The 24,185-nt window shown below is 45.4% G+C and overlaps 1 protein-coding gene across 9 annotated transcripts in view; it reads left to right on the forward strand.

The window, feature by feature from the left end:
* Positions 1-24,185, forward strand: part of CACNA1E (calcium voltage-gated channel subunit alpha1 E) — a 1,300,209-nt gene that overhangs the window by 1,028,086 nt on the left and 247,938 nt on the right. The window lies entirely within an intron of this gene.

The following is a 24,185-nucleotide window of genomic DNA, read 5'->3' on the forward strand; positions in this document are numbered from 1 at the left end:
TGCAAGCAGAGAACACGGGCATATGGTGAATTGGGTCAGTGGACCAATATGACCGCAACTCACTTTTTTTAGTTATGCCCATGAGGAGGGATAGGCCCAGGAAGGTCTTAAATTCGGAGACCGTAATAGGTCTCCAATCTCTGGCAAGCAGAGATGAATTGATCAGCATACAAACTGCTTTGGTCCACAATAGATCTATAGAGATCTTCCTTGAAAAACAGTGAATAAAAATCAAGTGAAGTAAAATCAACTGTTTCCACCTGAATTCCGGGTTGGCCAGTGAATGGAGGAAGTACGGGTGCTGCAGAAGTAGTGGGCTCCCAATTTGGATTGGCAAATGCAACAGGAAGGGCACTATGGGCTCGATGGGCCTGTCTTTGTCTTCTTGGTGGCTGTGGGACACTAGTCGTGCTAGCCACCTCACCAGCTTGAACTGCACTTATGGGACTCGCCATGTCACCAAGTGTTACTGCAGTGCTGGATGTACGACCAGGATGTAATAGGCCGCTGGTGCTTGCCAGTTCACCAGAAGGATGAGCGGCACTTGTATTGGCTCTCTGCTCCATAGGAGAGCCCTGCAGTTCTCGCACCTCAACAACAGCAGAGAAATGGGGTCGGGTACGCCTGACCTTGGCAGGGACCACTACTCCCTCGACAGAGCTATCTGTCAGGGTGCCACTGCTGTCTACAGGTTCATATTCTGAGCCTGAATCTGACAGATGGGTGACTTCCTCTTCACTCTCATCTGTCATGCTCAGAAACATGTAGGCCTCTTCACTAGTGTACCTTCGATTGGACATTTTGGTCTCTAAATTTACTGGTACAACTAGTGAGACTCACAGGAAAAAAGAGCACCTGACTGTCAGCGACTGCTTCAAAAGCTACCAAAAAAACTGTTAGCGTGTGTTTATTGTTTTTAAGTGACAGTGATCGATTGATACTGAACTTGGGTGGGCTGGGCGGAGGGGCTAAAAGCAGGTGCTAGCAGGTATCTGGTCTGATCCCGCTAACGCTGCATTTTTGGGAACCCTAAACTATTGGGGATGCTAATATAGTTCTGATCAGATCAAAGATATCGATCTGTTCAGACACTATACTACTAAGGGAGGTGTATGGTGCGTGCGTGGGTGTTAGCGCTACTGGCCCTAATCTGACGCTGCTTAGGGTGACGCAGACCCTAACTAATGCTAAAACTGATATCACCCGCTGGGCGATCAGGGGGTTAAGCCTTTTATTAGGTAATGTACGGCGGGTGCCTTGACACTATAAAAAAATAACTAACTAACCAACGTCACTCGTGACACTAATACGGTGATCACTGGTGACAGGGGGTGATCGTGTGGATGTCCTCTCTCCTCTCTCTGGAACGAAAAAGAATTCCAGAGAGGGAGATGACATCACTTCCCCTGTCTGTATTTACGCTTACAGACAGGGGAAGTATTTCATTTGTCAGGAACGATCAGCAGGTTCAGGCCAGAAATCATTGGCCTGGACCTGGAGACTGATCAGTTCTGAAACAAATCCGATCATACAGCTATGTCATTTTGCCCACCCGTGCTATTCTGCTGAAGTAAAACGGCGGCTGGTCGGGAAGTGGTTAATTTAAACAGCCCGGTCCCATTGGAGAGGAGCAGTGTGTGGAGGATTTTGAGGAGAGGGTTATTCGTGTTGGCTGTCTTTTGCATGAGCGCATCAGATCTCTATAATTTGAGATCCAACTGCTCTGGTAAGCGGCTTTGATTTTATATGAAGGAGAAGCATCGAGCGAACACTGCTTTTTAGTATTTTTAAGCACATGTTGGACTTTTATATGATCATTTAATTTATTTTCAGTTTTTATATGGACACTTTTTGTGTTTGAACTCTTTGTATTCACATTATTTGCACTGTATTATTGGGTAGCGCGCTTATATTTTTCTCTCAGTGATATGAATTATAAGGTGTAGGAGGCTGTAGCTTTCTCTCATTACCTATAGTGACTGTTGTGCCACAGCTTTACTTCTCTAGCCAGGTTGTAACTTGCCGTAACCATGGCTACCAGGTTGACAGATGAAAACAAAGTGCAATTATATAAGCCGTATTACGCATACCATGGTACACAAAGCAAGGTCCATAAAGACATGGATGAGCGAGTTTGGAGTGGAAGAATTTGACTGGCCTTCACAGAGTCCTTACCTCAACCCGACAGAACACCTTTAGGATTAATTCGAGTGGAGACTGCGAGCCAGGCCTTCTCGTCCACATCAGTGCCTGACCTCACGAATGCGTTTCTGGAAGAATGGTCAAACATTCCCATATACACACTCCTAAACCTTGTGGACAGCCTTCCCAGAAGAGTTGAAGCTGTTATAGCTGCAAAGGGTGGGCCAACTCGATATTAAATCCTACGGACTAAGACTGGGATGCCATTAAAGTTCATGTGCGTGTAAAGGCAGATCTCCCAATACTTTTGACATTATACGGTATGTACAGTGTAAACCACATTCTTTACACAGGACCTTAGAGACAGATCTTTCTAGTTTTGGTTTATGCAGCTATACACTGCAATCCAAAATGGACCACTTTGCATGAGCCCAAAGCATACAGTACTGCTGCATTCAGATTCATATAAATTACAGATCTGAATAAAGCAACTTGTATGCTCGTGTTCATGAGCCTTTTCTCACCAAACCTTTTTTTGGGTGTCATGAGGAGCCCCCGGTAGCCCCCTACTCCTCTCTAAAGCCACGTACACACGAGCGGAATGACAAAGCAACTTGTATGCTCGTGTTCATGAGCCTTTTCTCACCAAACCTTTTTTTGGGTGTCATGAGGAGCCCCTGGTAGTCCCCTACTCCTCTCTAAAGCCGCGTACACACGAGCGTAATGTCCGACAGAAAAAGTCAGACGGAAGCTGTTCAACGTATATTCCGATCATGTGTGTGCCTCATCGGACTTTTTTTTTCGAAAATTCTGACGGACCTAGAAATAGAACATGTTCTAAATATTTTCGACAGAACCAATTCCTATCGGGAAAACCGCTCGTCTGTATGCTGTTCCGACGGACCAAAAACGATGCATGCTCTGAAGCAAATACGAGACGGAAGCTATTGCCTACTGGCTATTGAACTTCCTTTTTTCTAGCCCTGTCGTAAGTGCTGTATGTCACCGCATTCTGGACGATCGGACTTTGGTAGGACTTTGGTTTGACCGTGTGTAGGCAAGACCGCTTAAATGGAATTCCATCAGAGTTCCGTCGGAGAAACCTTCAGAGTTTATTCCGACGGCAAAACCGGTCGTGTGTACGCGGCATAAGGCTTTGACTCAGCCAGAGTGCCTCAGCAGCCAATCATAGCATCCTCATTTGTTCATAGATGATAATCTGGTGCCAAATTTCAAACTGTAATTGAAGAGGAATTGACAAGATGCAAAGGGCATTAATCCATTGGCCAGCATTCCTTTTCATTTGTTGTAATCAAAGTAAAACTATGCAATCTGATTGGTTACCATGCATGTGCTGCTTTTTCACACATTTTATTACATTTTGTACTAAATTACTGAAAAAGACACACAAGAAATAATGTACAATGTCGTTGAAATGTCCCAGTCGATAATAGAGCAGGCATTCTACAAATTCTACAGTAACCCTTGGGCATATGGCAGATTTAGCACAAACAGTATGTCGCTTGTTTTGTTTTAATTTACTGAACCAGCTTGCAATGGAAAAACCTACTGACAGTTTTATGAGACCCACTCATGATTTTTCAGCTTGAGTCTGCAAGATTGGATTGTAAATATCAGAGCTATCTTATGCTTGCTTAAAGGAGAACTCCGGTGAAACTATTTACTGGAGTGCAGTGCAATGATAGCAATTTTTATTTACCGTACATCAAGTCTCACAGTATTGCTTTGTCCCATTTTGAAGTTTATGAAAGCCTCTGACTCTGGACTTATGAACCCCTCTGATAACTTACTTGTGTCAGGCTATGTCCCCATAGAAGCTTTAGAGGAATTACCTGATGCAAAGTCCAGAGCCAATGGGAAGTGGTAACGTGGGGGGCCTGGAGCCAGAGACTTTTATCAAAGAAGCATTGCAGGACCAGATAATGACCTGCACCCCTGGCATCGCTGTTAAAGCATATATCACCAGCACACAATGGATCTTCAAGATGGTATTCAAACCAATTAAAGTGTCTCTCAAAAAAAGTGCAAAATTTTTTGGCCAAACAGGACCCCTTTCTCAGGCACAGTGGTGGCTGGTGCTAAATATTTTGGGGGTGCGGCAAACAAACCTGCCCCTCTCACTCACGCCACCGCAGACAGTGCCACCCCCGCACCCCCTGCGGGTGGGAAGGAGGCGGCGATCAGAGGCCTTACCTTAGGAGCTCAGTTCACCTGGTTCCCCTGACTGCTGGTCACAGGCAGCGCGAGATTGAGAGTATGCCGAGGAAAGAGCCGGGGCTTCTCCACCTGGCAGAACAGGAAGTGGGTACTGAGACTCCCTGGCCAATCGGGTCTCAGGACCCGCTTCCTGATTGGCCAGGTGGAAAATCAAGAAGACATAAGCGAATATTAATTTGCTATTGTTGCACAACTGGGTGGGTGCAGGGCGTAGAGCCCACCCTTTTTTTAATCCAATTGGAGAATGAGGCTCTTATCATGTTCTTAAAAAAAAAACATTGAAATCCATGTGTCCGGCGCCCTGCATGTGGATTAGGGGCTGGGCGCATGGATTAGGGTGGTGGCCGCCGGCCCCCCTGCACCCCTTATAGACGGGCCAGCCCTGCTCAGGCATTTTATGGTGATATGGCCCTGGAACATTGCATTGTATTGCTGTGATGTGATCACTTTAACCACTTGCTTACAGGGCACTTTCACCCCCTTCCTGCCCAGACCAATTTTCAGCTTTCAGCACTCTCACACTTTGAAAATTACTCAGTCATGCAACACTGTACCCAAATGAAATTTGCGTCCTTTTTTTCAAACAAATAGAGCTTTCTTTTGGTGGTATTTAATTACTAGTGGGTTTTTTATTTTTTGTGCTATAAATAAAAGAAGACTGAAAATTTGGTGAAAAAATGCCTTTTTCTTTGTTTCTGTCATAAAATCTTGCAAATTAGTAATATTTCTTCATAAATTTTGTCCAAAATTTATACGACTACATATCTTTGGTAAAAATAACCCTAATTAGTGTATATTATTTGTTTTTTGTGAAAGTTAGGCTGGCCATACACTATTCAATTTTCCTGTTCAACTTTCCTTTAGATTTACCAAAACCATATAATAGGAGGTCAAACCTAAACACTTTCAATTTGGATGCAATCAGGCAGGCCCTTGTACTACATAGTTGAAGGTAAATCTAAAGAAAATTGAACAGGAAAATTGTATGGTGTATGGCCAGCTTTATAGAGTCTACAAGCTATGGTGCAAATCACTGAAAATTGATCACACCTGATCACACCTGATGTACTGAAGACCTATCTCATTTTTTGAGACACTAACAAGCCAGGAAAGTACAAATACCCACAAAATGACCCCATTTTGGAAAGCACACACACCAACGAATAATCTATGAGGCATAATGAGTCTTTTGAACAGAAGTTTTTGGAAAATGTGGAAAAAAAATGAAAACATTTTTTTTCCACAAAGTTGTCCATTTTTAAGATATTTCCAACACATAGCATGTACATAGCAAAAATGACACCCCAAAATACATTCTGATACTCCTCCTGAGTGTGGCGATACCACATGTGTGAGACTTTTACACAGCCTGGTCACATACAGAGGCTCAGCAGGGAAGTAGCACCTTCAGGCGTTCTACAAGCATAAACTACACATCTCATTTCTCATATTACAGTTTTGAAGGCCCTGGAGCCCCAGGACAATGGAAACGCCCACAAAATGACCCCATTTTGGAAAGCAGACACCCCAACGTATAATCTATGAGGCATAATGAGTCTTTTGAACTGTTCATTTTTTTCCAGAAGTTTTTGGAAAATGTGGAAAAAAAATGAAAACGCATTTTTAAGATATTTCCAACACGTAACATGTACAAAAATTATACCTAAGAATACATTCTGCTACTCCTCCTGAGTATGGTGATACCACATGTGTCAAACTTTTACACAGCCTGACCACATACAGAGGCCCACCATTGAAGTAGCACTTTCAGGCGTTCTACAAGCATAAATTACACATCTAATTTCCTGACAGCCTATTATTTTTGAAGGCCCTTATATTTCTAACACATAGCATTTACATACCAAAAATTACACTCCAAAATAAATTCTATTGAGGAAAGGGTAAAAAAAGTATTACCTGTGGTTAGGGATGAGCTTCGTGTTCGAGTCGAACCCATGTTCGACTGGAACATCGTCTGTTCGCCCTTTCGCCGAATTGCGAACGATATGGGCCATTCGCGCCAAATTCGTGTGGCGCGTCACGGCCCATAATTCACTGCGGCATCGCAGTGCATTGCTGGCTGATGATTGGCCAAGCATGCACTATGACCCGTCTGTAGAGAGAGCTGTAATTGGCCAAAGCCAGGGTGGCTTTGGCCAATTATGGCTCAGGGGGTTTAGTACACGTCCCACAATATAAGGTCGCCTGCACGGTGGCCCTGTGTAGTGTGTTCCGGCGTTGAGAAACAGAGACAGAGAGACAGTGTCATTTGATTTAAGTTAGATAGATTAGGCAGGACAGTCAGTCAGTTAGCTGCAGTTACAGTGAATTGTGTATATATATATGCATCCCAGGTGTTGTGTGTATATACATATATATATATATATATATATATATATATATATATATATACACTGTATTCAGTTTAGCTAGATCCGTTCCTGTTATTATCTTCCTACTGACAGGCAGGCAGGTGTTGTTACAGTACAGCTACCTGAAGAAAGTTGCTGGTGTTCTTCTGATCCTATTAGTACCACAGTCAGGCAGCTACACTATTTACAGTTAGTGTAGTGTGTCCTCCTCACAGTGTTCAGATAAAACTACAAGTTAGTATAGTGCACAGTGTTCAGCTAAAGCTACAAGTTAGTGTAGTGCGACCTCTGCACAGTGTTCAGCTAAAGCTACAAGTTAGTGTAGGGCACAGTGTTCAGCTAAAGCTACAAGTTAGTGTAGTGCGACCTCTGCACAGTGTTCAGCTAAAGCTACAAGTTAGTGTAGTGCGTCCTCCTTACAGTGTTCAGCTAAAGCTACAAGTTAGTGTAGTGCACAATGTTCAGCTAAAACTACAAGTTAGTGTAGTGCGACCTCTGCACAGTGTTCAGCTAAATCTACAAGTTAGTGTAGTGCACAGTGTTCAGCTAAAGCTACAAGTTAGTGTAGTGCGACCTCTGCACAGTGTTCAGCTAAAGTTAAAAGTTAGTGTAGTGTACAGTGTTCAGCTAAAGCTACAAGTAAGTGTAGTGCGACCTATGCACAGTGTTCAGATAAAGCTACAAGTTAGTGTAGTGCGTCCTCCTCACAGTGTTCAGCTAAAGCTACAAGTTAGTGTAGTGCGACCTCTGCACAGTGTTCAGCTAAAGCTACAAGTTAGTGTAGTGCTTCCTTTGAACAGTGTTCAGCTAAAGCTACAAGTTAGTGTAGTGCTTCCTTTGAACAGTGTTCAGCTAAAGCTACAAGTTAGTGTAGTGCACAGTGTTCAGCTAAAGCTACAAGTTAGTGTAGTGCAACCAATGCACAGTGTTCACCTAAAGCTACAAGTTAGTGTAGTGCGTACTCCAGTGTTCAGCTAAAGCTACAAGTTAGTGTAGTGCGACCTCTGCACAGTGTTCAGCTAAAGCTACAAGTTAGTGTAGTGCGTCCTCTGAACAGTGTTCAGCTAAAGCTACAAGTTAGTGTAGTGCACAGTGTTCAGCTAAAGCTACAAGTTAGTGTAGTGCGACCTCTGCACAGTGTTCAGCTAAAGCTACAAGTTAGTGTAGTGCGTCGCCTGAACAGTGTTCAGCTAAAACTACAAGTTAGTGTAGTGCACAGTGTTCAGCTAAAGCTACAAGTTAGTGTAGTGCGACCTCTGCACAGTGTTCAGCTAAAGCTACCTGTAGAAGGTTGGTGGTGTTTTCCTGATCCTATCACTACCGCAGGCAGCTACATTATTTACACGTTAGTGTAGTGCGACCTCTGCACAGTGTTCAGCTAAAGCTACCTGTAGAAGGTTGGTGGTGTTTTCCTGATCTTATCACTACCGCAGGCAGCTACATTATTTACATGTTAGTGTAGTGCGACCTCTGCACAGTGTTCAGCTAAAGCTACCTGTAGAAGGTTGGTGGTGTTTACCTGATCCTCTCACTACCGCAGGTAGCTACATTATTTATACGTTAGTGTAGTGTGACCTCTGCACAGTGTTCAGCTAAAGCTACCTGTAGAAGGTTGGTGGTGTTTTCCTGATCCTATCACTACCGCAGGCAGCTACATTATTTACACATTAGTGTACTGCGTCCTCAAAACAGTGTTCAGCTAAAGCTACCTGTAGAAGGTTGGTGGTGTTTTCCTGATCCTATCACTACCGCAGGCAGCTACATTATTTACACGTTAGTGTACTGCGTCCTCAAAACAGTGTTCAGCTAAAGCTACCTGTCGAAGGTTGGTGGTGTTTTCCTGATTCTATCACTACCGCAGGCAGCTACATTATTTTAACGTTGGTGTAGTGCGTCCTCTGCACAGTGTTCAGCTAAAGCTACAAGTTAATGTTGTGCGACCTCTGCACAGTGTTCAGCTAAAGCTACCTGTAGACGATTGGTGGTGTTCTCATACTACAGGCAGGCAGTTGATTTTGCTAGCTGCAGTATCAGTATATATATATATATATATATATATATATATATATCCCAGCTTAGTGCAGCTACATCTCACTGGAGGCCATTAGTATGTCTGGAAGGCCAACAAGGAGAGGCAGACAGTCACAAGCCAATAAAAGAGGGCAAGCAGGCTCTGTGTCTAGATGCAACAGTGCTGGTCATGGACACGGTGCATCCTTATCAGCACGTGGCCGTGGGACACGCTTGGCCTTTTTTTCAGCAGCTGGCCGTGTTGAGCCACAACATGCGGAAGACTTGGTCGAGTGGATGACCAAGCCGTTCTCATCCTCCTCATCCTCTCTCACCCATGCTCAGGGTACTTTGTCTGGCAAAGCAGCTGCCAACGCCGCCTCTTCCCTCGGCTCAATGGCATCAGTGACTCCTTCCCTAGCCCCTCCATATCCTCCTGAGGAGTCCCTCGAACTGTTTGACCACAGTGTTGGGTACATGCTCCAGGAGGATGCCCAGCGTTTAGAAAGCTCTGATGATGATACTGAGCTAGATGAAGGCAGTAACGTGGGCACGGACAGAGGGGGTGCCCAAGAAGGACAGCAATCTGGCAGTCATGCTCCCCCTGCTGCAGCATACTGCCAGGTTTGCTCCACTAATGAGGAGGGAGGGGATGATGAGGTCACTGACTCAACGTGGGTGCCTGATAGGAGAGAGGAGGAGGAGGAGGCACATCACCAACGAGGCAGGATGCCCTCCAGGGGCCAGCCTAAGGGCAGCACACTGACTGCATCACACCGCAAAGCTCCGCATGTGCAGGGCGCTGCTGTCTCTGCGCGTTATTCCAAAAGTTCTTTGGTGTGGGCCTTTTTTGAGATGAGTGCATCAGATCGCACCGCTGCTATTTGCAACATATGTCTCAAGCGTATCTCGCGTGGCCAAAACATCTCCCGCTTGGGCACCACATGCTTGACCAGACATATGTTGACCTGCCATGCAGTTCGTGGGCAAGCGTACCTAAAAGACCCACACCAAAGAACAAAGAGGACCTCTCCTTGCTCCTCATCAGCTGAGATCTCCAACCCCACTATACCTTCAGTCCTCTCTGAGACCTGCACTAAGAGGAATGAAGGTGTAGAATTAGGTGTGTCACAGCCAAGTACTTGTGGGCAATCTACTTTCGGTACACCGACGTCAGATTGTACCAGGCAAATTTCCCTGCCCCAGCTACTGCACCGCCGAAAGAAGTTCGCTCCCAGCCATCCACATGCCCAGCGGTTGAATGCTGGCTTGGCAAAATTGCTAGCACTTCAACTGCTACCTTTTCAGTTGGTAGACTCTGCCCCCTTCCGTGAGTTTGTGGAATGTGCAGTTCCTCAGTGGCAGGTACCCAAACACCACTTTTTCTCATGGAAGGCGATTCCGGCTCTCTACCGGCATGTCCAGGGCGGTCAGCGGTAAGGTGCATATTACCGCTGACTCATGGTCCAGCAGGCATGGACAGGGACGTTACCTAAGTTTCACCACGCATTGGGTGACTCTGCTGGCAGCTGGGAAGGATGCAGGACAAGGTGCAGTAGTGTTGGAGGTTGTTTCACCATCACGCCTCCAAAAAGCCACTACTAATGATTCTGACACACCTCTCTCCTCCACCCCCTCCTCTTCTTCTTCCTCCATGGCCTCTCCCTGTGCTTTGTCCTCGGAACCAGCAGTGCTCCGTAGGCGTTCAAGGGGCTACGCAAGTATGCAGGCCAAAAGATGCCATGCGGTGCTTGAGCTGGTGTACTTGGGGGACAGGAGCCACACTGGGGCAGAGGTTCTGTCAACTCTGCAGGGGCAGGTTCAGAGGTGGTTGACGCCACGCCAACTTAAGGCAGAAATGGTGGTTTGCGACAATGGCACCAACCTCCTCTCCGCCCTCCGACAGGGACAAATGACCCATGTGCCCTGTTTGGCTCACGTCCTTAACTTGGTGGTGCAGCGGTTCTTGGGTAGGTACCCGGGCTTACAGGATGTCCTGGGGCAGGCCAGGAAAGTCTGTGTGCATTTCCGCCGGTCATATAATGCCAGTGCTCGGCTGGCAGACCTCCAAAAGGAATTTAACCTGCCCAAGAACCGCCTAATCTGTGACATGCCCACCAGGTGGAACTCAACGTTGGCCATGCTGCAGCGGCTGCACATGCAGCAGAGGGCCATCAGAGTACCTGTGTGACTATGGCACCAGGTCAGGGTCAGGGGAGCTTGTTTTTTCCCCACGCCAGTGGGCCGTGATCAGTGATGCATGCACTGACCTGTCACCATTTGAGGAGGCCACGAGGATGGTGAGCAGTGACAGTGCATGCATCAGTGACACTGTCCCCCTTGTCCACCTGTTGGAGCACACGCTGCGTGGAATAATGGACAGGGCACTTGAGGCAGAACAGAGGCAGGAAGAGGAGGACTTCCTTAGCTCTCAAGGCCCCCTTTATCTAGACAGTGTTCCTGCGTGCCCGCCGGTCACACAGGAAGAGGAGGAGAAGTAGGAGGAGGAGGATTGTGTCAATATGGAGGTGGAGCCTGGCACTCAGCATCAGCAGCAGTCTTTAAGGGATCAATTGTACAAAAACCCCCTAACGGGGCTTTAAAGCAGCCAATGAAATACAGTATTGGTAGTTGAAAAAATTCAGTTTTATTAGTACAAAAAATATATATAAGTAGCATATTATAAAAATCACTGAGGATAGATTCTGACTATTCGAGTCAAGACATGATCTGAATGTGACATACCATTACAGTGAACAAAGCATACAATTAAACCAAGTGCTAGGCACAATGCATTAAATGGCGACCAAGATTATCTTAAATGTTAAAAAAAAAAAAAAAAAAAAAGTAGCAACAGATATTGCCTGTAATGCAGTACATGTATGTGGAACAACAGAAGTTGTATACGTGAATCTTGACGCGTTTCGACCCTTCCCAGGTTCTCTTCAGAGGATTGTTGTCCACTGTGAAAAGGTCAACATGTGTCAAACATAGCATCAAATCTAACAGTACCAAACTTATGTATGTATACTTATGTAGAAGTAGATAGCATTCTAGCATTAACGTATACCCATTCAGGTGCATTTCGGGTTGTTCGTTGCCCCCTCCTCTTCTTCCCCCTCCCATATGGGGGGCTGATAGATGTGATCCCTCGCAAGACACACTTGGCCCACCGCCCGCTCTCCTGGGAGTTGGTCCGACACGGGGGAGACAGGGGAACTAAAGAGAAACTGTACCACCTAAAATATAATAACCTACAATGCTTAAACTGCACGTGGAAACGTCAGAATTCCTGTAATAGGTAACTATATGATCTAGGCAACTTTAGTAGATGGTGCACATACATAAGTTTGGTACTGTTAGATTTGATGCTATGTTTGACACATGTTGACTTTTTCACAGTGGACAACAATCCTCTGAAGAGAACCCGGGAAGGGTCGAAACGCGTCAGGATTTCACGTATACAACTTCTGTTGTTCCACATACATGTACTGCATTACAGGCAATATCTGTTGCTACTTTTTTTTTTTTTTTAACATTTAAGATAATCTTGGTCGCCATTTAATGCATTGTGCCTAGCACTTTGTTTAATTGTATGCTTTGTTCACTGTAATGGTATGTCACATTCAGATCATGTCTTGACTCGAATAGTCAGGATCTATCCTCAGTAATTTTTATAATATGCTACTTTTATATATTTTTTACACTTTATGGGGTGTGCGGCCTACCTGTCTACACTCATGTGAGTGCCCATGCTATTTGTCTTTAAGGGATCATTTACAGTCCCAAGAAACACATGGACTTGTATGTGGCTGGGAGGAGGTGGCTGCCGATCATGTCGTCCTTAGTGACCCAGAGGACTCCGGACCGAATGCCTTAGCAAACCTACACTGCATGGCCTCCCTTATCCTGCGAAGCCTGTGGAAGGATCCTCGTATTCGTGGTATCAAGGAGAAGGAACAATACTGGCTGGCAACCCTCCTTGATCCACGTTACAAGGGTAAGGTTGCGGACCTTATCTTGGCATCGCAGAGGGAGCAGAGGATGAAAGATCTTCAGGAGGCCTTGCAGAAAGGTCTGTGCAACGCATTCCCAGAGACTGGGAGGTTACAAACTCCTGTTTCTGGACAACGTGTTGCTGAGGCTTCGGTCAGTCAAAGAAGGAGCGGTGGAGAAGGTGGGCGTCTGACCGATGCGTTCAGACAATTTTTTAGTTCGCAGCCCCAAGGTATGATCGGTTCCAGCAACCATCGCCAGCGTCTGTTTTACATGGTGCAGGAATACCTAGGGGCAAGATCTGACTTGGACACCTTTCCCACCGAAAATCCTCTGGGTTACTGGGTCTTGAGGATGGATCACTGGTCAGAGCTTGCACAGTATACAATTGAGCTACTGGCCTGTCCTGCATCCAGCATACTTTCGGAATGCACATTCAGTGCTGCTGGAGGCTCTGTAACCGATCACAGGGTGCGTCTGTCCACCGACTCGATCAATCGACTGACCTTCATAAAAATGAATCAGTCTTGGATCACCACCAGTTACCAAGCACCTGATGCTGATGTAACCGACTAATTTTTTTTTAAATGTCAGATCCCTTTAAAGACTGCCTATGCTGATGCTGAGTGACTATCCTGTTATGCTGAGTAATTATCCTCTTCCTCCTCAATGATCATGCTGATAGCTTGTAAGAACATTTTTGGTTCTGGGCACCGCCAGTCCCGCCACCAGTGTATAAGGCCCAATTTTTTAACCCCTGTTTAACAGGGGCGTGTAATTACAATTTTTGATGCAATTCTTTGCAGCAGAGCTAGTTCCTGCGCTTCAACTAGAGTATCTATGAGGGCTTGCAGTGTTGTGGCACCATCACCAGTGCCTAAGGCCCAATTTTTCGGCCCCTGTTCAACAGGGACATGCAATTTGAATTCTTGATCTAATATTTCACAGCAGGGCCCGTTTCTGCGCCCACCAAGAGTATCTGTGAGGACTTACAGTGTTGTGGCACCACCACCAAAGGCCCAATTTTTCTGCTCCTGTTCAACAGGGACATGTAATTACAATTCTTGATCTAATATTTCACAGCAGGGCCCTGTGAGGGCTTACAGTGTTGTGGCCACAACAACACCTAAGGCCCAAATTTCTGCTGAGTATATAGGGCAGGCCCCTACTTTCAAATATCCAACTTACAAACGACTCCTACTTGCAAACGGAAGGAGACAACAGGAAGTTAGATGAAATCTACCCCTAGGAAGGGAAATTCTCTCCTGTAAGAATTAATATGGAAAAAACTTTTCTCCTTTCAACTGATGCTTTATCACCATTCCTTGTTTCACAAAAAACCCCAAATTTTCAAAAAACATTTGTCATTGGGACAAAAAGTGAGGTGAAATCTTCTGAAGAGGAGCACAGACAGTAAAACAAATGTCACAGGGGTGATAACCCTTCCCTAGGTTTTCCAAAAAGCTTAAGATTTTTTGGCTGGAGCTAAACACATTAAAAATGTACCAGTTCAAAATTACAAACAGATTCTACTTAACAACAAACCTACAGTCCCTGTCTTGTTTGCACCGCCTGTATACTGCTGTTCAGAGTATATAGGGCCTGGGGGCCCCACACCTTTCCTTTTTTAATTTGGGTGCGGGGTTCCCCTTAATATCCATACAAGACCCAAAGGGCCTGGTAATGGACTTGGGGGTACCCATGTCATTTGTCTCACTGATTTTCATCCATATTGCCAGGACCCGACATTACATTAAAGCCGCAAACAGTTTTAAATTACTTCTTCTCCTTTAAAAATGACATTTTGTGCAGGGACTGTTCTAAGCACGGGAAACACGCGCCACTTTACAGGCATACTATAGACACCCCCCAGGTATGATATTTAAAGGAATATTTCACTTTTTTTTTTTTACTTTAAGCATCATTAAAATCACTGCTCCCGAAAAAACAGCCGTTTTTTAAAAGTTTTTTTTGCATTGATACATGTCCCCTGGGGCAGGACCCGGGTCCCCAAACCCTTTTTAGGACAATACCATGCAAATTAGCGTTTAAAATGAGCACTTTTGATTTTGAACGTTCGAGTCCCATAGACATCAATGTGGTTCTAACGTTCTTGCGAATTTTCGGTCCGTTCGCAGGTTCTGGTGCGAATTGAACCGGGGGGTGTTTGGCTCATCCCTACCTGTGGTTTTAGTAGTGTCCCCAGAGGAGAGAATTGGTGCAGGCAGCAGGCAGCAGGCAGCAGGCAGGGATGTGCTTAGCAACATTAGTAATTATCCAGGCAACAGGCAGGAATATCGTCTATAGTCAGCACAAGGATATTGTCAGCACAGCCAAAGCATTTGTCCATAGAAATTGTCCAGGCAGAGACAGCCAACACAGCCATAATATTAGTCCTGGTACACCGTTACTTCCCTGCACTCATTATTATACCGCTCTCCAGCCCTTCGTAAGCATACTGCCTCTTTCTACAGCTAATTATTTCCATAGTCCAGGTAGCAGGCAGAGGTGTGGTCAGTTTATGCTGCAGGCAGGGGGATGGTGGCAGTAAGTCAGCAACAGGCTGAGGGCTGCAATCAGGTAAGACCTGTGCACAGGGGCACAGGGGTAGAGGCTTCGACCCACCCAAATCTCTATGAAGCCTCCGGACTCCAGACCCTAATCCGGAAATTACGAAACCTGGAGACAACAAAAAACAATTGTTTTCTCCATCTGGAAAAACATTTCTGGAGCCCCTTACATGTGAGACCCCTGTGTCCTACAGAAGCAGGGCAACAGATCAGTCCAAGCGGTAGGCAAAAGCATAGTCTGTAAAACAGGCCAGGGTCAGATGACGTGCAAGCAGTCCAAGTGGTGGGCAGAAGCGTAGTTGGTTAAACAGGCCATGGTCAGTTCACATGTAAGCAGTCCAAACAGTAGGCAGAAGCGTAGTTGGTAAAACAGGCCAGGGTCAGTTCACATGTAAGCAGTCCAAACGGTTGGCAGAGGCATAGTCAAAAAACAGGCCAGGGTCAGTTTACGTAGAAGGCAGTGGCATTGTTATTTGAGGAAGTATGGGAAATGGTCAGCACAGATGATGAAAATGGAGAAATGGTTAAGAATATGGGCTAATATTTTAGGGATGTATGATATAGTCTGAAGCATTCACCATTGCAAAGGCTGGGTTCAAGGGGGACACTGGGGACAATGGTAGCTGTTATCTATCCAAAATCCTTTACTGCTGCATACTAGACATCTTTTTTGGTGTCTTCGGCCTGCTTCAGATGGTGGAACATGGTCTGGGAAGTGGCGTTCATGAAGTCGGCTAACAGCATCAGAGCGAAGGTTTTCTGGGGGGGGTCTTTGATGGTAGATGAGGGATGTGACAACTTCTTCAATGAATTTTAGGAAGTGGGCAGGGCTTTCGGTGGATTTGGTGTAAATTATGTAGGCATTAAAAATGGCCAAATTAATTAAATAGAGTGCTACTTTCTTGTACCAGAAACGGGACCTTCTTATTGCTAAATAGGGCTGAAGCATTTGGTCATTGAAATCCACCCCCCCATGTACAGATTGTAATCTTGTACACATTTTGGCTTTACAATGGGACCTCGTGTTCTCTGAACTTCAACTGTAGTGTCGTCATGGATGGTGGACATCATGTACACATTCCTGGTATCCTTCCACCTCAAGGCCAGCACTTCGTTGCATCTCAAAGTTGCTCTTTCTCCCCTTCGCAATTTCTTTTTTACTATGGCTTGTGGGAAGCCCTTCCTATTCTTTCTGGAGGTTCCACAGTCCAGGGTTTGTGCAAGGTATAGGTGTTTGAAAAGGGGCAGGCTTGTGTAGAAGTAATCCAGGTATATGTGGTAACCTTTCTTCAGCAGTGGGTATGCCATGTCCCATACAATTTTACCAGTTGTGCCCATGTAGGCCGGGCACTCAGGGGGCTGGAGCTGGGAATCTCTTCCTTCGTATATGCGGAACGCATACAGATATCCCGTGACTCTCTCGCAAATCTTATAAAATTTCACTCCGTATTTGGCCCTTTTGCTAGGAATGCATTGTTTTATTCCTAGCCGGCCTGAAAAGGGTACCAGGAAATCTACACATTTATGTTTATCGGGGACATAGAGTTCTGCAAATTGTTGGGAAAAGAAATTAATGAGTGGGCCAAGTTTATATAATTTATCGTAATTTGGATGATTGCGGGGAGGGCACTGGGTGTTGTCACTGAAATGAAGAAAGCGCATTATCATCTCGTATCGGGACCTGGACATTACAGAAGAATAAATGGGCATCTTGTGAATGGGGTGGGTGGACCAATAGGCATGTCCTTCATTTTTTTTGTAAGCCTCATGTTTATGGTGAGGCTCATAAACATTTTGAACTCCTCCAGAGTCAAAACCTTCCACTCAAATGGACGGGCGTATGAAGATTGGGGGTTGTTGGCAATATGCTGCTGGGCATATAAATTGGTCTGGTCCACAATGAGTTGCAGCAAAGTGTTGGGCAAAAATAAATTAAAACAATCAATTTCAGAAAAATTTTGGGTATTGGCCTGCACACCTGGCTGTGTGGTGAAAGGGGGAATTCTTGCTGATCCTGAGTCGGAAGGCAGCCATGTTGGATTGGAAAGACCATCTGGGAGATATGTAGCAGCCCTGGCTCTTGGGGGACGTGGCACTCCAGTGCTGGTAGTTGGAGTTCCTGTGCTGGCATTTGGGCGTGATGCTGCGGCAGTGCTGGTACTGGGCATTTCTTGTGGCCTTTCGCTGGCGGCAGCTCTGGTACTGGGCCTTTGGTTTTGGGGTCTAGCGCTGGCAGCAGCGCTGGTACTGGGCCTGGGAATTTGATCCTGGGGTATATTGCTGGTGGCTGCCTGGTTTCCAGAGCACCGTGCTCTTTTAGGAGGGATCCATTCTTCCTTTGATTCATTTGCCGATCCACTACTATCGATCGGTTCAAATGCTGAATTTGATTCACAATCGGAATTGGCATTTGAATCTGATGGGAACTCCCCGCTGCTCTCATCAGTCATAGAGAGGATCTGGAACGCCTCCTCACTAGTATAGAATCTTTTGGACATTTTTTCTGATGGGCTGTGCGACGGGTGACAAATGATGGTCACTGATGGGCGACAGGTGATGGGTGACAGTTGACAGTCACTGATGGGTGACAGGTGACGGGTGACGTGTGATGGTCACTGGTGGGTGACAGGTGACGTGTGACGGTCACTGGTGGGTGACAGGTGACGTGTGACGGTCACTGGTGGGTGACAGGTGACGGGTGACAGTCACTGATGGCAGTCTCTGATGGTGACTGGTGCACTTTATAGGACTGATAGGTGACAGATGAGGGTCACTGATGACGGTCATTGATGGCGGTCACTGATGACGGTCACTGGCGATGGTCACTGATGGGTGACAGGTGCAATGCTGACGGCAGTCTCTGATGGTGACAGGTGCACTTTGTGGGCACTGATGAGTGACAGGTGCACTTTGTGGGCACTGATGGATGACAGGTGCACTTTTATAAGCACTGATGTGGTGACTGATGTGACTGTTGGGTGACAGCTGTAATGGGGGGGGGGCGATGTGACAGGTTCTCTTTTATTTGTTGTGTTGGTGCAGCACAGTACAAACACAGATCGGTAACTCACTGCTCCTGGCTCTTCTCTCCTCACACTGGAAATGGTGTGTGAGGAGAGAAGAGCCGGTAACAGCTAGTAACCGGTCTTTGTTTACATTTAGTGATCGGCTATGAATGGATCACAGCCGATCACGTGGTAAACAGCCGCCAGCCATTGGCTGTTTACCCTTGTCGGTGACGAGCAGTGTTCCTGGGAACACGCCGCCACCGACGTGACCGCGCTGCGCGCTCCCGATCACGCGCATGCGTGGTCTAAAGCGGGGAATCACCATTTGTGATCGGCCGTGACCTAATCGCGGCCGATCACATGGTGAACAGCCATCCCCAATGGCTGTTCACCCCTGTCGGTGACGCGTGGTGTCCCGGGGACACGGCGACACCGACAGAGCAGGGCTGCGCACCCGCAAATGTGCGCGTGCCCTGTGTGAACCAGCCGCCGTCATATGATGGCGGCCCAGAACAAGAGCCGCACCGCTCCGCCATCATATGACGGTGGGCGGGCAGCAATAGGTTAATAAAACATTTGAAAATTATCTTGTCTTCTTTCTCTTTCCTTTTCTCCACCTTACGATTAAAGCTCATTATCAGAATTTATTTGACCTATATACCCTCTACTTGTAAACAATATGTATAGTAGGTATAAATCATTTAAATACCTACAAAAGTAACTAAGGAAATTATATATATCTTTAATTTAGGTTTACGTGAACCCAATGTTTAATATTTGAAATTTTATGATATTTACCTATATAAACCCTACTGTAAAACAATGAGCTTACTTTATAGATCCTTGTAAACTTACTTTATGTATTTTTATAACATTGTATACTCAATAAACTTCTTTTGACAAGGAAAATTATCTTGAATAACTGTGATGTGCTGGCGAAATATATGGTTGAACCTATTACATTACCAGTCTCCAGCAGATGACGGTTGCTACAGCACCCACTCTCAAGCAAGCTGTTATCACTAGAGTTACCTTTTAAACAAATTGTATATATACACAGTATATGTATGTTTCTATAATATATATACAGTCAGGTCCATAAATATTGGGACATCGACACAATTCTAATATTTTTGGCTTTATGCACCACCACAATGGATTTGAAATGAAACGAACAAGATGGAGACTTTCAGCTTTAATTTGAGGGTATTTACATCCAAATCAGGTGAACGGTGTAGGAATTACAACAGTTTGCATATGTGCCTCCCACTTTTTAAGGGACCAAAAGTAATGGGACAGATCAACAATCATCAAAGTCAAACTTTGACTTTTTATTACTTGGTTGCAAATCCTTTGCAGTCAATTACAACCTGAAGTCTGGAACGCATAGACATCACCAGACGCTGGGTTTCATCCCTGGTGATGCTCTGCCAGGCCTCTAATGCAACTGTCTTCAGTTCCTGCTTGTTCTTGGGGCATTTTCCCTTCAGTTTTGTCTTCAGCAAGTGAAATGCATGCTCAATCGGATTCAGTTCAGGTGATTGACTTGGCCATTGCATAACATTCCACTTCTTTCCCTTAAAAAACTCTTTGTTTGCTTTCGCAGTATGCTTCGGGTCATTTTCCATCTGCACTGTGAAGCGCTGTCCAATGAGTTCTGAAGCATTTGCTGAATATGAGCAGATAATATTGCCCGAAACACTTCAGAATTCATCCTGCTGCTTTTGTCAGCAGTCACATCATCAATAAATACAGAACCAGAACCATTGGCAGCCATACATGCCCACGCCATGACACTACCACCACCATGCTTCACTGATGAGGTGGTATGCTTTGGATCATGAGCAGTTCCTTTCCTTCTCCATACTCTTCTCTTCCCATCACTCTGGTACAAGTTGATCTTAGTCTCATCTGTCCATAGGATGTTGTTCCAGAACTGTGAAGGCTTTTTTAGATGTTGTTTGGCAAACTCTAATGTGGCCTTCCTGTTTATGAGGCTCACCAATGGTTTACATCTTGTGGTGAACCCTCTATATTCACTCTGGTGAAGCCTTCTCTTGATTGTTGACTTTGACACACATACACCTACCTCCTGGAGAGTGTTCTTGATCTGGCCAACTGTTGTGAAGGGTGTTTTCTTCACCAGGGAAAGAATTCTTCGGTCATCCAACACAGTTGTTTTCCGTGGTATTCGGGGTCTTTTGGTGTTGCTGAGCTCACTGGTGCGTTCCTTCTTTTTAAGGATGTTCCAAACAGTTGATTTGGCCACACCAAATGTTTTTGCTATCTCTCTGATGGGTTTGTTTTGTTTTTTCAGCCTAATGATGGCTTGCTTCACTGATAGTGACAGCTCTTTGGATCTCATATTGAGAGTTGACAGCAGCAGATTCCAAATACAAATAGCACACTTGAAATGAACTCTGGACCTTTTATCTGCTCCTTGTAAATGGGATAATGAGGGAATAACACACGCCTGGCCATGGAACAGCTGAGCAGCGAATTGTCCCATTACTTTTGGTCCCTTAAAAAGTGGGAAGCACATATACAAACTGTTGTAATTCCTACACTGTTCACCTGATTTGGATGTAAATACCCTCGAAGTAAAGCTGAAAGTCTGCAGTTAAAGCACATCTTGTTTATTTCATATCAAATCCATTGTGGTGGTGTATAGAGCCAAAAAGATTAGAATTGTGTCGATGTCCCGATATTTATAGACCTGACTGTATATATATATATATATATATATATATATATATATATCACACATACATACACACTGTTTATATAACTCATGTTATGCAGTACCTGTTAAGCATTAAAGATTCTTTGAAGACTTTTTTTTTTAAAGTAGGAGTAAACTCCCATGCATAATTTTTACCTATAGGTAAGCCTATAATAAGGCTTACCTATAGGTACTGTAAACATAAATTGATATTTACTGTAGATGCAGACGATGATGTCACCAGCGCATGCTCTCTGAAGGAACAGCTACCTGCGCCAGTCCTATGCCGCAAACAGCGGCTCCCGCGCACTTGCGCGGAAGTGACATCATTGCAGCTCCAGCCAGTCACACAGCCAGTCTGGGAACCTGGAAGGAAGACAAGGTTAAGATGGAAGCCCTCTAGCGGTGACAGTGGCTACTAGCACATTATGGCTTTACCTTGCAGGTTGCAAAAAACCCCCAAAAAACAACAGTTTACTACTGCTTTTTTTTTTTTATATAATCTTTATTTTAAAGATATTTCCATGAAAAAAATACAGAGAGACATAGCATAACAGTTAATACATACGAAGTATGTACGAATTACATAAGGGGGTGTTATGTATCAAATGAATATGTGTATTACCCAGGATCTTGTACACATCAGGGGCAATATGGTAGGGGGATATTTATAGTCATCTAATCGACACTTATAAATTCACACAACCATTGATCACCCCTATTGCTCCCCGATGGAGGATCCCAGAACAAGACTATAACCATCAGTCAACTGTATGGGTTTAACTGGAACCCATAGTACCTGAGACCAGGTCGAACGCCAGGTCATAAACCTTGATGCAAGCCATAACATACCGTAATTATTCTTTTTATAATAATGAAAGTATCAGAAAAAACAGAAAAAAGAAAAAAGGGGGAAAAAGGGAGGGGGGGGAACAAAGGGAGAACGAAAAAGAAAAAGGAAATGTTACACCTCTTATCATGGTCTACCATATTGAACTGCTCTGGGCCTATTAGAGCTCGTCTGTGTATCAGTCACCTGTTGGTAGTTACTTCAATATCTGTCAAAAAACAACCTCAGACGCGAGGATCAATTGGGGTTCTGTATCTGAGAAGATCCACTGGCTGGCACCTTCCCCTGACCTGTGTAGTGCATCCATGTGGCCCATATTGAGTAGAACTTTTCGTATTTGTCTTTATACTTCGCCATCCATTCCTCTGCGGCCATAATATCATCAACCAACCCTATCCATTCGGCACGTGTGGGTATTTGAGGCTTTTTCCAATGTATAGGGATCAACCTTCGTGCTGCGTTAAGTAAGTGTGGTAAAATTGACTTGCGATACTGGCCGAGAGGAATGGCAGGGAAGTGCAGTAAGGATTCCAGTGGTGAGTCTGGGAGTTCCACATCCAATATGAGTTTGATTTGAGTATGTATGTCCAGCCAGAATGGTCGTAATTTGGGGCATTCCCACCAAATGTGGAGGAATGAACCCCGAAGCCCGCATTCCCTCCAGCATGCGGCGGAAAGAGACGGATAGATCTTAGTGAGCTTAGTGGGGACCCTGTACCACCTGGTCAAAACCTTATAGCTGTTCTCTTGCATTTTGGTGTCAACAGTGCTCGTATGGGTAAGGCGGAAAAGATGTTCTAATTGGGGTTCTGTAAAGGTGTGGTTAAGATCTTTCTCCCACTCCCTAATAAATCCCAGTTTTTCCTCTTCCTGTGAAGATTGCAGTAACTCATATAACACTGAGATCGCATGGGGGGTGATAGAGGATGACATACATAATCGTTCAAAAGGCGATGCCACCGTGGGGGATCGAACCCCCTGTGGTAAGCTATCAATAAAATGTTTAAGTTGTCTATAGCGCCATTCGTCCATTGGGAATGGGCCGAACAGTTCCCTCAGCTTAGCCAATGGTATTAGGCCTTGATCCTGAACAAATCTGCCGCATCTGATCTCCCCATCAGCCGCCCACGTACGGAAAAAAGATGGGTGTTCCCCCGGAGTGAACCATGGGAAGCCACCTAGGGGTGCTAGAGGGGAAATCGCCGGAGCGAGCTTCCCTTTCCTATTCAAGGCATCCCACACGTTTAAGGTGTGTGAAGCCATTGGAGAGACCAGCACCGACAGACCTCTGTTCTCCCTGGGAACCCATGGTGCATGTGATAGATTTCGGCCAGCTAGAAATTTATCGAGCGGGACCCACAGTTTAAGGGAGACATTGTGATACCAATCCAAAATACGCTGTAAGGCTATAGCTTCATAGTACTTGCGTATCATTGGGACCCCCATTCCCCCTCTTGCTTTAGGGCGTTGTATCGTGCGAAGGGCTAGTCTGGGGCCCTTCCCACTCCATATATACTGTATAAACAGGCTGTTGAGGGTCGAGAAGAAAGTCCTAGGTAGGGCGATGGGCACCATCTGCAGGAAAAATAAAATGCGGGGTAGCACATTCATCTTCAAAATGCTGACTCGGCCCATCCATGAGAATGCAGCTCTATTCCAAGATTTTAGGTCTGTTCTGATGTTAGTGAGCAGTAGTGAATAGTTACATGTATAGAGCTGGGAACATTGTGTGGGTAGGTAAATCCCCAAATATTTCAGGGAGGTCTGGCACCACGTAAACGAGAAGGCAGTCTGCAGCTGTGTACGCAAAGCCATGGGTATATTTAGGGACAAGATCTCAGATTTGTTGTAGTTGATTTTAAAGTTAGATAGTAAGTGAAATGCCTTCAGTTCTGCCATGATGTTGGGTAGTGACATGAGGGGCTCCGAGACGTAAAATAAGACGTCATCCGCGTAGGCGGAAAGCTTATGTTCAGTTGGTCCCACAGTGAAGCCCCTGATATCCCTATTAAGGCGTATTTTGTTTAGCAAGGGCTCCAATGTCAGAGCGAAGATCAAAGGGGATAAAGGACACCCCTGGCGTGTCCCATTATCTATTGGAAAGGCGTCTGATAGTAAACCGTTCACCTTTACTCTAGCTGTTGGAGAACTGTATAGGGAGGATATCCACGAGAGCATGCTGGGGCCCAGGCCAAGCCTGGTCAGCACTGCCCTCATGTAAGTCCAATCAACCCTATCGAATGCCTTTTCGGCATCGGTAGAGAGCAAGAGGCGAGG

The sequence above is a fragment of the Aquarana catesbeiana genome, linkage group LG07 (assembly GCF_042186555.1).
Source record: "Aquarana catesbeiana isolate 2022-GZ linkage group LG07, ASM4218655v1, whole genome shotgun sequence".
In the NCBI taxonomy this organism is placed as follows: domain Eukaryota; kingdom Metazoa; phylum Chordata; class Amphibia; order Anura; family Ranidae; genus Aquarana; species Aquarana catesbeiana.